The following is a 13,141-nucleotide window of genomic DNA, read 5'->3' as shown; positions in this document are numbered from 1 at the left end:
GATTTAGAAACACTGGTCTATATAATAGAAATGCTTTGTTTCTTAATACAAACTTCCAGAAAGGGGTTGGCACTTGAATTGATAGTTTTTTAAAAAAAAAATGTTTCATTTTTTTCTGAATAGAAAAAAGGTTGCTTGCAAGTAAAAAGGAGTAAAAAGCTGAGAGTCAAGGTTCTCTTAGCTCAGGGGTCTTCAAACTTGGCCCTTTCATGACTTGTGGACTTCAACTCCCAGAATTCCTCAGCCAGCATGCCTGGCTGATGAATTCTGGGAGTTGAAGTCCACAAGTCATAAAAGGGCCAAGTTTGAAGACCCCTGTCTTAGCTTGTCCAAAAACAGTCCAATAATCATTTTAATCCTACCATCCACCCCTCCTCCTCCCGAACTTCTGATTGATGATCATGTGAACTTTTAGTATTTAGGCTTGCAGGTCTTTTGCATTTTTGGTTATCAGGATATTGGGTTACTTGATGTTTCTTCCTTCAGTTTTAAAACCCAGCTCATCCTCATCTAGTCCACTTTCCTTTAATAGATATTCAGCCTATAAGTTGCATAAATAAAGGGGAGTGTATGCAGCTTTGTCACAATCCTTTGCCAACCTAGAACCTGTCTCTCTGTACTTTTTGACTTGAATATAAGTTTCTCCTGAGGAGAATGAGATGTTCTTAGATTCCCATTTTTCTGACCACTTTCCACAGCTTATGTGATAAAGACAATCAAAATTATTTCTAGAATTGATGAAGCAGATATTGACACCTTTTTATATTCTTTGGCTTTCTCAATTATCCAGCATGCATTAGCAATAATGCATTCTTACACCGTGCAGTATTTGGCACAAGGGAACAATAAAAATCCTTTTGTAATATCCTTCTCTATTCTAAATCACTTTTTTCCACTCCAAATTCAGTTCTTACAATAGCCTATTTTTCACTGTAAAGATTTCCCAAACCAGGGATCAAGCAATCTGGTTTTCTCAATTACCTTAATATATTCCATATTCTTGAATGCTCTTGTGTCCCTTTGCCTTATCAAAAAATTCTGCCTGGTATCTTCGTATTTCTTAATGTACAATGCTATTTTAATATGCAAAATCTTAAGCTGGCCAGAGTTCTCTTGCAGTAAGACGTGCAGCAAACAAATAAATAAGCATTTTTTTTTGCTTTTGTAAGGAACTAGTGTTGTTAATTTGCTTTTTCTCATCTTCAGTATGAGCCTATACATCTAACTTTCCTAATCTGTAGATCATAGACCTTGTTCCAAATTTATGGACGTATAACGTTGAGTATTTTAGTTGAATTTTCTCTCATAGCATTATGCAGCTGAAGAGATATTTCATCTGATTTGTCATCTACACCTGGGGCTTTTCAATTTGATAGCTGATATATTGCCTGTTATTCCTCAATATTCTGTAAATAAGTTTCATTTTATAAAGCTGGTTGCAACAGTGTTTAACAGTTATTTCTGCCATTCTTTAACCTTATTTATTGTTATTGTGTTTCCTTAATTATTACTCTTCAGTAGGCTTAGATACAGAGTTACCTATGATTTTTTCTGAATATCTTGAAAGTATATACCAAAAAATCTTGGATGGCACTTAAAAAAATCTATGCACTAGCAAAATATCCATCTGCCAATTGCAAAAGCCCACACTGCATGGATCCACACATAAACTGTTGTATTGTGGGTTAAGTCAATAGGCAAGGAACAACACAGCATCAGAACATCTTTTTATTATTACAGAAAACTAACTGCTGGCTACAGGTAATGGCCGGTACTTATCACATAAGCCCTCAGGTGTTCCTCCAATTACCTGCCTGAAATCTCCCACCCAAAATACGAATGTTCCTGCCAAAACTGTTGGGACTGACCGTTGAGCTAGCCCTCTGAGGGCCAGCCTTGGCTTGGCAGGAAATGCCTACTTGGCTTCTCCACAATAAGCGAGGGCCAGTGGCTTGAATCATTGCATTCCAGTACATAACACCCCTCCCCCTTTAGATATCCGTTATCCACAATCTGTTCAGCACTCATAGTCCTTGAGGTAAGCTGGGGGACATTGCGTCTATTGGAGCGGCACAGTATCTGGGAATCCCCCGTTCTGGATGGTGTATGCTCCTGCCCCGGTCCACTAAACTCGCACTATCCGTTCACGTTGGCTGCAGCTGCCGACGCCTCTCCCAGCTCTCGTGTTTCCATTTCACCGGAGGCGGTTACAGTAGATTGGGGCAGACTTTGGGAAGCATCATCCACTGCATCCCCCCCTCCTGAGTGGCCTCCGTTTGCCGCCGACGTAACTGATCGATGTGGTGTCTAACCACATGCTCATCCCCCAACATGACTTCGTACGACAACGGCCCCTTTATTTTGGTCACCCTGGTCACCACCCAAAGTGCCCCACTCCCGTAGTTCCTGGCCCAGACCAAGTCACCCAGCTGCAAGTCCTTGGGTGGCTTAGGTTGAGCCGTCTCTGCCGCTGCTCTATCTGGGTGAAGTCAGTTGAGCTTCGTCGTGAGCTGGTGACCCCACCTCAGCTCCGCTGGACTGTGACCTGTTGCGGTACAGGGGGGGGTTGTGTTGACACAGGAGGAAGTTCGCCAGGCACTGATTCCAATCCACCGTGGTTATCCGCTTGAGTGACTCCTTAGTCATCCTGACCATCCGTTCTGCCTGGCCGTTGGAAGCAGGGTGGAATGGAGCGGACGTTGCATGCTGGATCATGTTGGCACTTAGGAAAGCCTGGAACTGTCCTGCTGTGAATTGTGCCCCTTTGTCAGACACAATCACATCTGGCAGACCGTGCGTGGTGAACAGTCGGCGTAACTCATGGATGACTGGTCATTGTCATCGATGAGACAGGTACCACTTCTAGCCACTTTGAGTAGCTGTCCACTTGCCCTTGGAATGGCCCCGCGAAGTCAATGTGCACGGGAGACCATGGTGTGTGTGTGGTCCAGCGATGCACTGGCATGTGTGGCATCTCCGGCCAGGTTTCTTGGCACACCTGGCAACTCCTACCTCAGTCCTCAATGTTCTTGTCTAAGCCTGGCCACCACAAGTAGCTCCTTACTAACACTTTCATCCACACCATTCCGGGGTATACTTCGTGTAAGGAATCTAGCAACTTGGAGCGCAGGCTGGGTGGGACAATGACCCTGTTCCCCCACAGTACGCAACCCTTGTGGGCTGATAGTTCATTTTTCCTGCACACGTAGTGCTGGAACTCGGGGCCTGGCCTGGTTTCTGGCCACCCCCCTCAACACCTAGTTGAGAGCGCGACTGAGTGTTTTGTCTGTAGCGGTTTCAACTGCTACATACCCTGCATGTAAAGGAGTTTCTGGCAAAACCTGGATTGCCAGGATACGGGATGCCGGAGCTGAGTCCGGATCCATCTGCGGTAGGGGCAGTCTGCTGAGCGCATCGGTGTGGCCCATTTCCCTCCCTGGCTTGTGGACTAAACTGTATGAGTAGGCAGCCATGAAGATTGACCAGCGCAGCATCCGTGGTGACAGGATCTGCGGAGTCTGCTTGTCAGCGGTAAAAAGACCAAGCAGCGATTTGTGATTGTGTAAATGGTGAAGGGTCAGCTGTATAAGAAGCCATGGTTGGTTAATGCTGCCACTTAATTAACTGTGTATCAGATCAAAGAAGTGGCTGGGATTTAAACCTGTCTGAAAAGCCCTTACCCTTCTGATACAGGATAGCTGACACAGTATTGAACACATACTTGAAAAAAGGCAACCATGGTGCCTACTGCAATTATACAAAGACAGTACTAAAACATACTCATGGAGGAAGAGAGAAAATGCCCTTTTTATGATAGCAAATATAATAAAAGTGATTCTGTTACTGCTTTACAAAAAGTTCTAGAACTTTGTCAGAAGGGACTGGTTTACACCTGTACTTCCTCATTCCCCCTCTAATTTGAGACTGTGCAGTCTCTTAATCTGGGCCTCTTTCTGATGAGATTTACTGAGTCCTCCCTGGGAAAGCTCTGTGTTGCCAACATCCCCCTCCAGGTGCACATTCCATCACAAAGAGACTCACAAAAGCTGCAGATGTATTAGACCACGGGTCAGCAACCCACAGCTCTGGAGCCGCATGCGGCTCTTTCAGCCTTCTGCAGCTCCCAGTCGTCCTCCGCCATTTGGAGAGAGAGAGAGAGAGAGAGAGAGAGAGAGAGGCACTTGCACTTCCCTTCTCTCTCTCTCTCTTTCTCTCTCTCTGTGTGTGTAAAAAAGAGAGTGGCCTCACACTGTTCTCCGAGAAGCTGACAAGCTTATTGGGTGGGGCTGCTGCCTTTGCTGCATCTCCACAGGAAGCAGCAGAAAGCAGGGTAGGAGAGCAGCCCAATAAGAATGTGTGTCAGCTTGTCCAGAACAGTGTGAAGCCAGCTTGCCAGGTGAGCAGAAGATCGGAGAGAGGGGGGAAGAGAGAGGGAGGGAGAGAAAGAGAGGGACAGAAAGAGAGAAAAAACATGCACAGCAGCCTCTATTTCTTTTTAATTAAACTCTTCAATCAAGCTCTACCCCTCGTGTGTGTGCGCGTGTGTGCACAAGTTTTGCAGCTCCTAGTGGTTTTTTTTCTCTGGGAAATGGGTCCAAGTGGCTCTGAGTGTTTAAGGTTCCCAACCCTTGTATTAGACCAATATAAATAAACTTCTATCATTTAATGCAGAAGAAACAGTTTATCATCAGATATTTTCAGTAGCAAAATGGTCTCTGTGCTGATGATTCCATAGCAGTGCTGTCACGATAACGAATAGTAAATTTACAACAATAATATCTGATCTAACAGCAATTACAACACACAGACCAAGAATCCCCTGTAAAGAATTAAAAACAGCTGCTTGGTGCTCCAGTTAAAAACAGACAGATGTTTTATTACAGAGAAAGAGGATTTATTTTCCTTACAGAAGATAAACTACCCACCTAACAAGTGTTCTTACTGCTATAATGAATAAGACAGTGGCATTCTGGACAATTTTGTTCTAATGTGTTCACAAGTTCCTGAAAAAGTACTTTCAATAAAAAGATGTAAGCAGTGATTAAGTAGTGTGTGAGGATAAAATTCTTTATTGATGAAGAAAATGTCACATCAAAAATGTCTGGCCCAGATCGTTAATAGAAAGCTGGATACTTCAAAAAATGTGCAGCTGGAAGTGTTATATCATAGACTTCCACTCCCTTTTTTCTCAAGATGTTCTTTGCTCAGTTGGGTGATATGGTAGAAGAAACAGAAGGTACATTGAACATTTCCTACTAGTGGTAGAAACAAAGCTTGGTTTTTGATTCCATGTTGCAGTTTAGTCCTGTTTATGTTAGTGGGGTTCTATTTGGAATAGAACAGTACAAGGGATTTTTTCACCATATACTATGAATATCTAATGTCCACCCACATACCTTTTTGGGAGGAGACAGTGATGAAAACTAGCATTTTGCCACACCAATGTAAATTTCCTTACATACTTGTTGGACATAAGTATAAGAAAACTGGGCTTGTACCATAGCATTATTTTTCTGTCATGGCTAGCTGTCAAATGGCCATGTCTACATATCTGAAATCCAGAAAGAGACCTAATAGGTTACAGAACATGCCTGTGATTAGATTTATATTTTGTACTAAGATGTTAACTTGTTTCCTCCTTGATTTAATTAATAAATAACAAGTTTATGTTGTATATATTACATATTAAAATAATGACTTGAGTTCACACAATACAGTATACTCAAACTCACCAAACCATTTTATAGCTTGGTGTTGGGTAAACCTAGCTTTTGAACAGAATGCAAGTTGTGATCTTTCTTTTTCCTATTACAAAAACAGTAGTGAGAATCAGTAACAATGAAACAATAGCAACATGGCCTTTCTTAGCATTATACACTGGATAGTTGGGTTTCCTCTCAACTTTTTGCTTGGTGCCTAATGATTCTATACAATATATAGAATGGTGTCAGAACGACATCAACTCAATTTTCTTCAGTGAATAAATAAATACATTGATTTTGAATATGCTTCTCTCATCTATTGCTGGTACCAAGCCCTTAAATCAGTGGACCATTAAAACAAAAAGATGATACTCCGATATCTCATAAAAAAACTTTCTGAATTCAGATCAGCAGTCTGGTCTTTACCAAGTCAGAAGTCTACAAGAATGTATGATTTATTTCAATCTGGAGAACAGCACAGTGGCCAACAGATGGGAAGAATTCAGTCTACATGCCCATACTAAAGAAAGGAGACTTAGCAGAGAATCCAAACCATTATACAATATCCTTAATTTTTCATGCTAATGAAATACCACTTAGAATTATCCAATACAGATTAGAACCATACATGGATGTTTAAGATTGCTTTAGAAAAGACTGAAGAATACAATATGTTATTGGTAATGCATGATAGATAATTCAGAAAAATAGCAAAAAGAAGTCAAGTCAAATCAAATATTTTATTGTACTCCAAGACCAGCCACAAAAATGAAAAAAAAAAATATAGGGGAGAAAAGATTAAGCTACAGTTGTAATAAGACTAGAGCAAAGTGTGTTTGATTGTAAAATAGAGATTAACATTTAGAGGTTAAAATTTAGAGTTAAAAAGGTTGGGGGATAAAATTGCCATTTCAGATTATATACTTAAAATGTTTATGAGCCTGTGGACAGATATACTTGTTTACATCCCACCCCAGTGGGGTGGTCATGGATAAATACACAGGGCTGTAAAGCCAGGACTCCATAGACATCCTGGATAAAGTACAGACTGCTAAGATCAAGTGTAGTACCAAAAATAAGTGAAGATATGCTGCATTAATTATAGAATGGCCTTCAAGTGTTTTGATTATGTCAAGCTATGGAATGTCTATAGGAAGTTGAGGATCTTCCTTGGAGCAAGGAAAGATGTAATTTGAAAAAATTACATTAAAAGATCTCTATAGGCAATAGTTTCCCCTAGGATACTCTTTGTAACTGAAAGTTGGACTTTGAAGAAATAAGATAGAAAACTACTGATCCTTTGAGTTTCAGTATTGGAAAACCTGCTGAGAATACTGTGACTATTCAAGAAAACAAAGAAATGAATCAGAAAATAAATCATTCCAGAGTTCTCATTTAAAATACAAAGACCTGAAATTATGATACCTAGACACATTAACATGAAGACCCAGCTCTGTTAAGAATGCTAAATTGCTGGGAAAGTTGGAAGGAAAGAGAAGAAGAGAATGACTAGGAATAAGATGGAAAGATTCAATTACAGCAGTATAATAGCTGCAGCGTTGGAAGAACCAAAGGACTCTGTTGGAGACACCAGGCTGGAGAAGAAAATCTATCCATATGGTTGTTAAGAGTTAACACTGACTTGATGAGGTAATTGTTTTTGCCAGTATACTAGCTATACTAATATTGGATAGTAGCAATTCTGAGTTTACTTTAATCTCTGAGATTAGTGTATCCTGGATAATTCAGGTTTTGATCTGTGACTATATGAAGACTGTATGAGGATTTAGTACTAGATAGTTGATAACATTTGAGAGTAAACATACCTTGTGCTTATTGTGTCTTTATGTTTCAGTGAATGACTGCTGTTACTAATCAAAATCTGGTAATATTAATGATACTTAAATCTGAACAATTCCACTTTATCTGAGATGGTTTGTTGGCAAGGGATATGTCACACTGAAGGGAGAGATAGAGAGAAGGTTTGTCAAATGCCTATGCAGAAAACTGTCTTCTTATCCTATCCCAAGGCAGAGTATTAGTCCAATCTATGCATCAGTGTGGTGTGGTCATTAAAATATTGGAATACTAATTCCAGCTTTAGTTATCAAAGCTCACTGGGTGAATCTGGCCAATCATTAGCTTAATTTACATCCCACAATTGCTATTACAGAGAGAAAAATAGAAGAAGGGATGATGTACGGTAACTTCTGTTTCAGAATCTTGGAAAAAAATGGGATGTAAATCTTAATGAATGATGGTTGGCTGATTTTCCACAGAAGCAGCCATCTTAGTCCTTACAAGAGAATATGAAGAGTCTTCTGGCAGTGTAAACATTTTTTTTAAAAAAAATCCTAAACCTGGATTTCTAAAGACTCCTTATTTGGCACTTGCCAGTTATTTTTGATTATTTAATTCATATAATTATTTAAAGAATTGATGTGGCTGCAACTCACACATTGCAACTCTGGGTAGCTAACATAAAATTAAATCCAAACACAAAACCCAACAAAAATAAAAATAACAAAATCAAGCAAATATAATTGATTTCAGTCCACAATTATTTCATAATCACTAGTGTGGCATAAAAGGGACCTTACCCTAGCTGCTGTAAAAATATTAAAAGAAAATTAAATGGGAAGTTGGCATGCTGAAACAGAAGGCACTGTCTTCTGTCAGACTTTATTGCCAAGGATATTGGTGGGATTTGCAGATGGCCCATCAAGAAACAAAGCGAGTCCCCAGTGCTTTATTGGGTGTACTTCCATCTGATTAAAAACAGTTGCTAAAATCCATCTTCAGGCTTTAAAAGTGACAGACCAACTCACAAAATTGCCTTTTTATCTATGAGTGTTTTCTGTCTGACTACAGTTTTTCATGGCAGCCATTTTGGGAATAAACAGGTCCCACTCATCCCTTAGCCTCCAAGCAGGCAATTGGTGAAAGTGTCCATGATCTGTCTTTAAATGCTCAATTATTCCTCTCAGGACAAAAATGTCAAGGCTCTTGCATAAGCTTTTGTTGATTTCAGCTTTTTTCTTCAGATGTATCAATTGTTATTTTGAATTAAGAACATACATACATACATAGCTAGATTATAAAGACTGAAATGGGTAGGATGAAATCAGTGATGTAGTGATTCTGGCAATAATCTTATTAATAATAACTGTTATTTACAAAAGTGCAGCACATCTTTGTTACAGTGGTAAACTGATAAATGCATGTAGAAAATTTACAGGACACATAGAAAACTCAGCTGCTTTAGTCCATGATTTAGGTAAACAGACCCAACTGATCCTTTATAAACCACCCAGAAAAAAAACCCAATTGAACTGAAGACACAGAAGAAAGTTGGAAATATTTCAGCTGCTGTTACAAGTAAGACAGAAATTCCAGGAATTACTATATAACTTCAAGATTTCCTATTTCAGCTTCATTTTGTTTCTCTCATAATTTCTTCTGGATAGATAATCATCCAGGAGCATTGTCTCTCCAAAAGTTTAATCTCAGAAAGTCTGAGAGCTAAGTGTTATAGATTCAGTGCTGAATAAAAAGCTGTTTTACTCAAGATAGCTAACAAAATTAGAAAACAACAACCATAAAATCATATGTCAAAAGCTAAAAATTTAAATGAGAAGAAATGCAAGCATTAATATATTAAAGGACCAGAGAGACAAATCTTTATTGATCTTCTGAATGCAAAAGGCAGGAGTGGGGGTCGGGACAATGCATCTTCTGAGAGTGTATTTTTTAGCCTGGGAGCAATGCAGAATAATTTGTGTCAGAAAAACAAGCTCTTGATAGCAAGGCAAGGGGATACGTATTCAGAAGGCCTTCTGCATTCTTAAAATATAGGCAGTGTCCTGCACAAGTAACCACAAACGTATTGAGTTCAAAGTACTAAAGCGGGGGTGTCAAACTGCTGGCCCATGGGCTGGATGCACCATGCCGAAACCGTGCCCACCCCTTTGCTGGCAATGGAAAAAAAAGTCACGATATGTCATGACACATCATGTGACATTGCAAGTTTGACACCCCTGTGCTAAAGATTTATTACATGCTACCCACATACAAGAATCTGATCTATAAATGGTCAAGACAAATTGGCACTAGATGGAATTCACAGGGGGAATGGACTTGGGTCTCATGTGGGAGCACAGTAACTCCAATCTGATGATGTGTCTGATTCCATCCTTAGGTTAAGTGTTTTAAATCTCACCCTCCAGGGAAGTTTGCAACAGAAAAGTTGTTCCCTTAGACAGCCAGGCCTTAAGTCATTTAGAGCTTATGGTCAATATCAACATCATGAATTTGTGGTCACTAAACACATGGTTGCTAGTTCAGATTTTCCAATAAAGGCCTATAGTTTGCATCATGCAGCGACTTCATGTGGTATTGCACATAACATGATTTCCCTGCCCTGTTCTGCTGTATTTCTCTTTCCATCTCAACATAACTCCCTTTATTCTGTTTGGATTCTCACTGGACTATTTTGTGAACTTCTGGATGTTGCTGTCATCTCATTTTTCTCAGAAGTGCTAAATGACTCATTTGAGCCTTCTAGATTAATAGCCTGGATCAACTGTCAAGAATATTTGTCAAGGCAACTTTAATCTGTGGGTTACTTTTAAAAATGCCACAGCATCTAGATTTTTGATCACCTTCAGGATAAAAGAATGTTAACACCTGAAGCTTCATCTGCTGTGCCCATCTATGTTGATACTCATTGCCAAGGAACATGCTCTCCAGGAAGTGGTTTATTGTCACACCAAAATGTTTTCTCTCTTAATGTAATCTCTGCTGTCTGAAGTATGGTATAAGCTAAATGAATGAATGGATGGATGAATGAATGAATGAATGAATGGAATTGTAGTTCAGTACATCTGGAGAGCAACAATTTGGAGAAAGAGAACCTCATCTCAGATCCTCGAGACTCTTAGACCTCTTTCCCATCTTTTTTTAACAAGAAACATAGAGAGGGCAGTCTAGAAAAGTCAGTGCCCTCCTAACCATATCCAAGCACTCCAAATTTGTTGACAATGTCCACTTTGCTCTATGAGTTCATGGTGACCTAACCCTAACCCTAAGTGGAATTTTCCTCCAATGGGATTTTCCCATGAATTTTACCAGGAAACTTTGTTAGCGCAGCCTAGAAAAGTCAGTCTCCTCCTAATCATACCCAAGCACTCCGAATTTGTTAGCGATGTCCATTGTGCTCTATGAGTTCATGGTGACCTAACCCTAAGTGGAATTTTCCTATGATGGGATTTTCCAATGTATTTTTCCAGGAAACATAAATGGGGCAGTCTAGAAAAGTCAGTGCTCTCCTAGTTATACCCTAGGACTTCGAGTTTGTTGGTGATGTCCATTTTGCCCTACAGGTTCATGGTGACCTAACCCTAACTCTAAGTTGAATTTTCCTCCAATGGGATTTTCCCATGTATATTAGCAGGAAACATGATTAGGGCAGGCTAGAAAAGTCAGTGCCCCCCTAACGATATGCAAGAACCCAAGTTTGTTGGTGATGTCCATTTTGCTCTATGAGTTAATGGTGACCTAACCCTAACCCTGAGTGCAATTTTCCTTCAATGAGATTTTCCCATGTATTTTACCAGGAAACATAGATAGGGTAGCCTAGAAAAAATCAGTGCACTCCTATCCATACCCAACAACTCCGAGTTTGTTGGTGATGTCCATGTTGCTCTATGAGTTCATGGTGACCTAACCCTAACTCTCAGTGAAATTTTCTTCCAATGGGGTTTTCCAATGTATTTTACAAGGAAACAAATAGCCCAATATACAAATACCTGAAAATAATGCCTATTGAAAGTAAATATGCTGAGGTTTTCCCATTAACGTCTAAGATGTATTATCTTTTCCGGTTTTCTTTTTCTATTTCAGTCTTGAGAGAGGAAAATGAGAAAAAAACCCCATCTTTGTAGTTACAACTAACCCTAGTATAAACATGTGCTGCTAATATCATTTTTTTTGTTCTCTTCTGTTGCATGACCTTGCCTTTGTCTCTCCTTCTGAGGATGAATGAGACTGGTTTTTAGTTATCATTAACTCTACTACTATTAAAGATACACTTGTCCTTTATCATAACACCACACAAGCACAATTCACTGACATCACTGGAGGGAAATCAAATGACTAATATTATGTGAAATAGAGGTCGTAGATGTAGGATAGGGATTGGCACCAGGGACAGTAAATCTCCTGCTGTCCTTTAGCTCTCTGACAACTAAAGGGTGCTGAGCTTACACTAGGGAGCCACAGAAAGACAGCAATGGGGTTATGCTATTCTGAAAAAAAAAACCTATAGACTAAATCAGAGGGAATCAACAATGAATATCTTTCATTACATTAGATGCAATACTCTGCCTCTTTCTTGCACATTTAAATGATCAAATATATACAATATTTTAAGCAGAGATACATATATTTGCATATTCCTGCTTTAAATTATTTATTTCATAGCTGCAAGGCTTTTTTGTCATAGAATACCCAGAACGGAGTTCTGGCACCTTTTTTGGATGGAACCTTGTAGGGGAGGCAAGGCGGGTTGTATGATGCGTGTGAGTTCCGGCACCTTTTTTTTTTTTTTACAAAAGCACTGCATAGCTGTATTCATATTTAAAAAATTAAATATCATATACAAGATCCTGAAGATCAAAAACTACAAGGTAATAGCATTTTCTGCTCATTTGATGCAGATTGGGCTGCAGATGTAGTTTATTTCAATGGGTAGTAGTTCCCAAAAAAGCATAATTACTGTGAGCTCTACCCCGAAGCTAAACAAACGAGAGATTAGTATCAGCGAGCTTTTCAGCACCAAAGCGTTGGACAGTTCCAATGTATCTCCATTTTCCCGTTTACACATCGAACCATAAACTATTTGTTAGGCTGGGTTCCCCTAAGCCACAATTAAAACCCTAATCGTGTTTAACCCTACTCAGGCATGTTTAGGTGGATGTAGCCATCGGGGTTGTAACTGACTCCATGATATATTGTGAAGAGTCTGTATTGCCTTAAAAAAAATTAAGACACCTAGCTTTAGATCAGCTGCTACTTGCGCTGCCGCCTCGTTGATACCCAAGAGTAACTATAACACAGGGGTCAGTCCCTTACAGTTCGTAGGGAGGACTTTGAAAGGGACTCGTGGTCCCTCAAAAACGAAGAGCGTATATAGACGTTCTCTTGGACCTTGATGCGGGGAAAACCCTTTTTCCTCACCCTACCTCAACTCGGGGGTCCTCAACTTCCTGCTGTTCCTCCTCGTGGAGGCGGACCCACTCGCCTTTAAAGGAAAGCCGTCTCCCCCCCCCTCCCTCCTAAGAAGGGCAAAGCGAACTCGGCTGGAGAGAGTCGCGTTCCAGACAGAGGAAGAAGAGGAGAGGAGGCTGCAAGCCAGGCGATTTCTCACACCTCATCTCTAC

At 40.0% G+C, this 13,141-nt stretch overlaps 1 protein-coding gene across 3 annotated transcripts in view; it reads right to left on the bottom strand.

The window, feature by feature from the left end:
- LOC310643865 (uncharacterized protein) overlaps nucleotides 1–13,141 on the bottom strand; it is a 707,877-nt gene that overhangs the window by 506,216 nt on the left and 188,520 nt on the right. The window lies entirely within an intron of this gene.

Source organism: Vipera ursinii (genome assembly GCF_947247035.1).
Source record: "Vipera ursinii genome assembly, chromosome: 1".
NCBI lineage: Eukaryota > Metazoa > Chordata > Lepidosauria > Squamata > Viperidae > Vipera > Vipera ursinii.
Note: the sequence above shows the minus strand (reverse complement) of the source record. Positions and strands in the feature narration are given on the sequence as shown.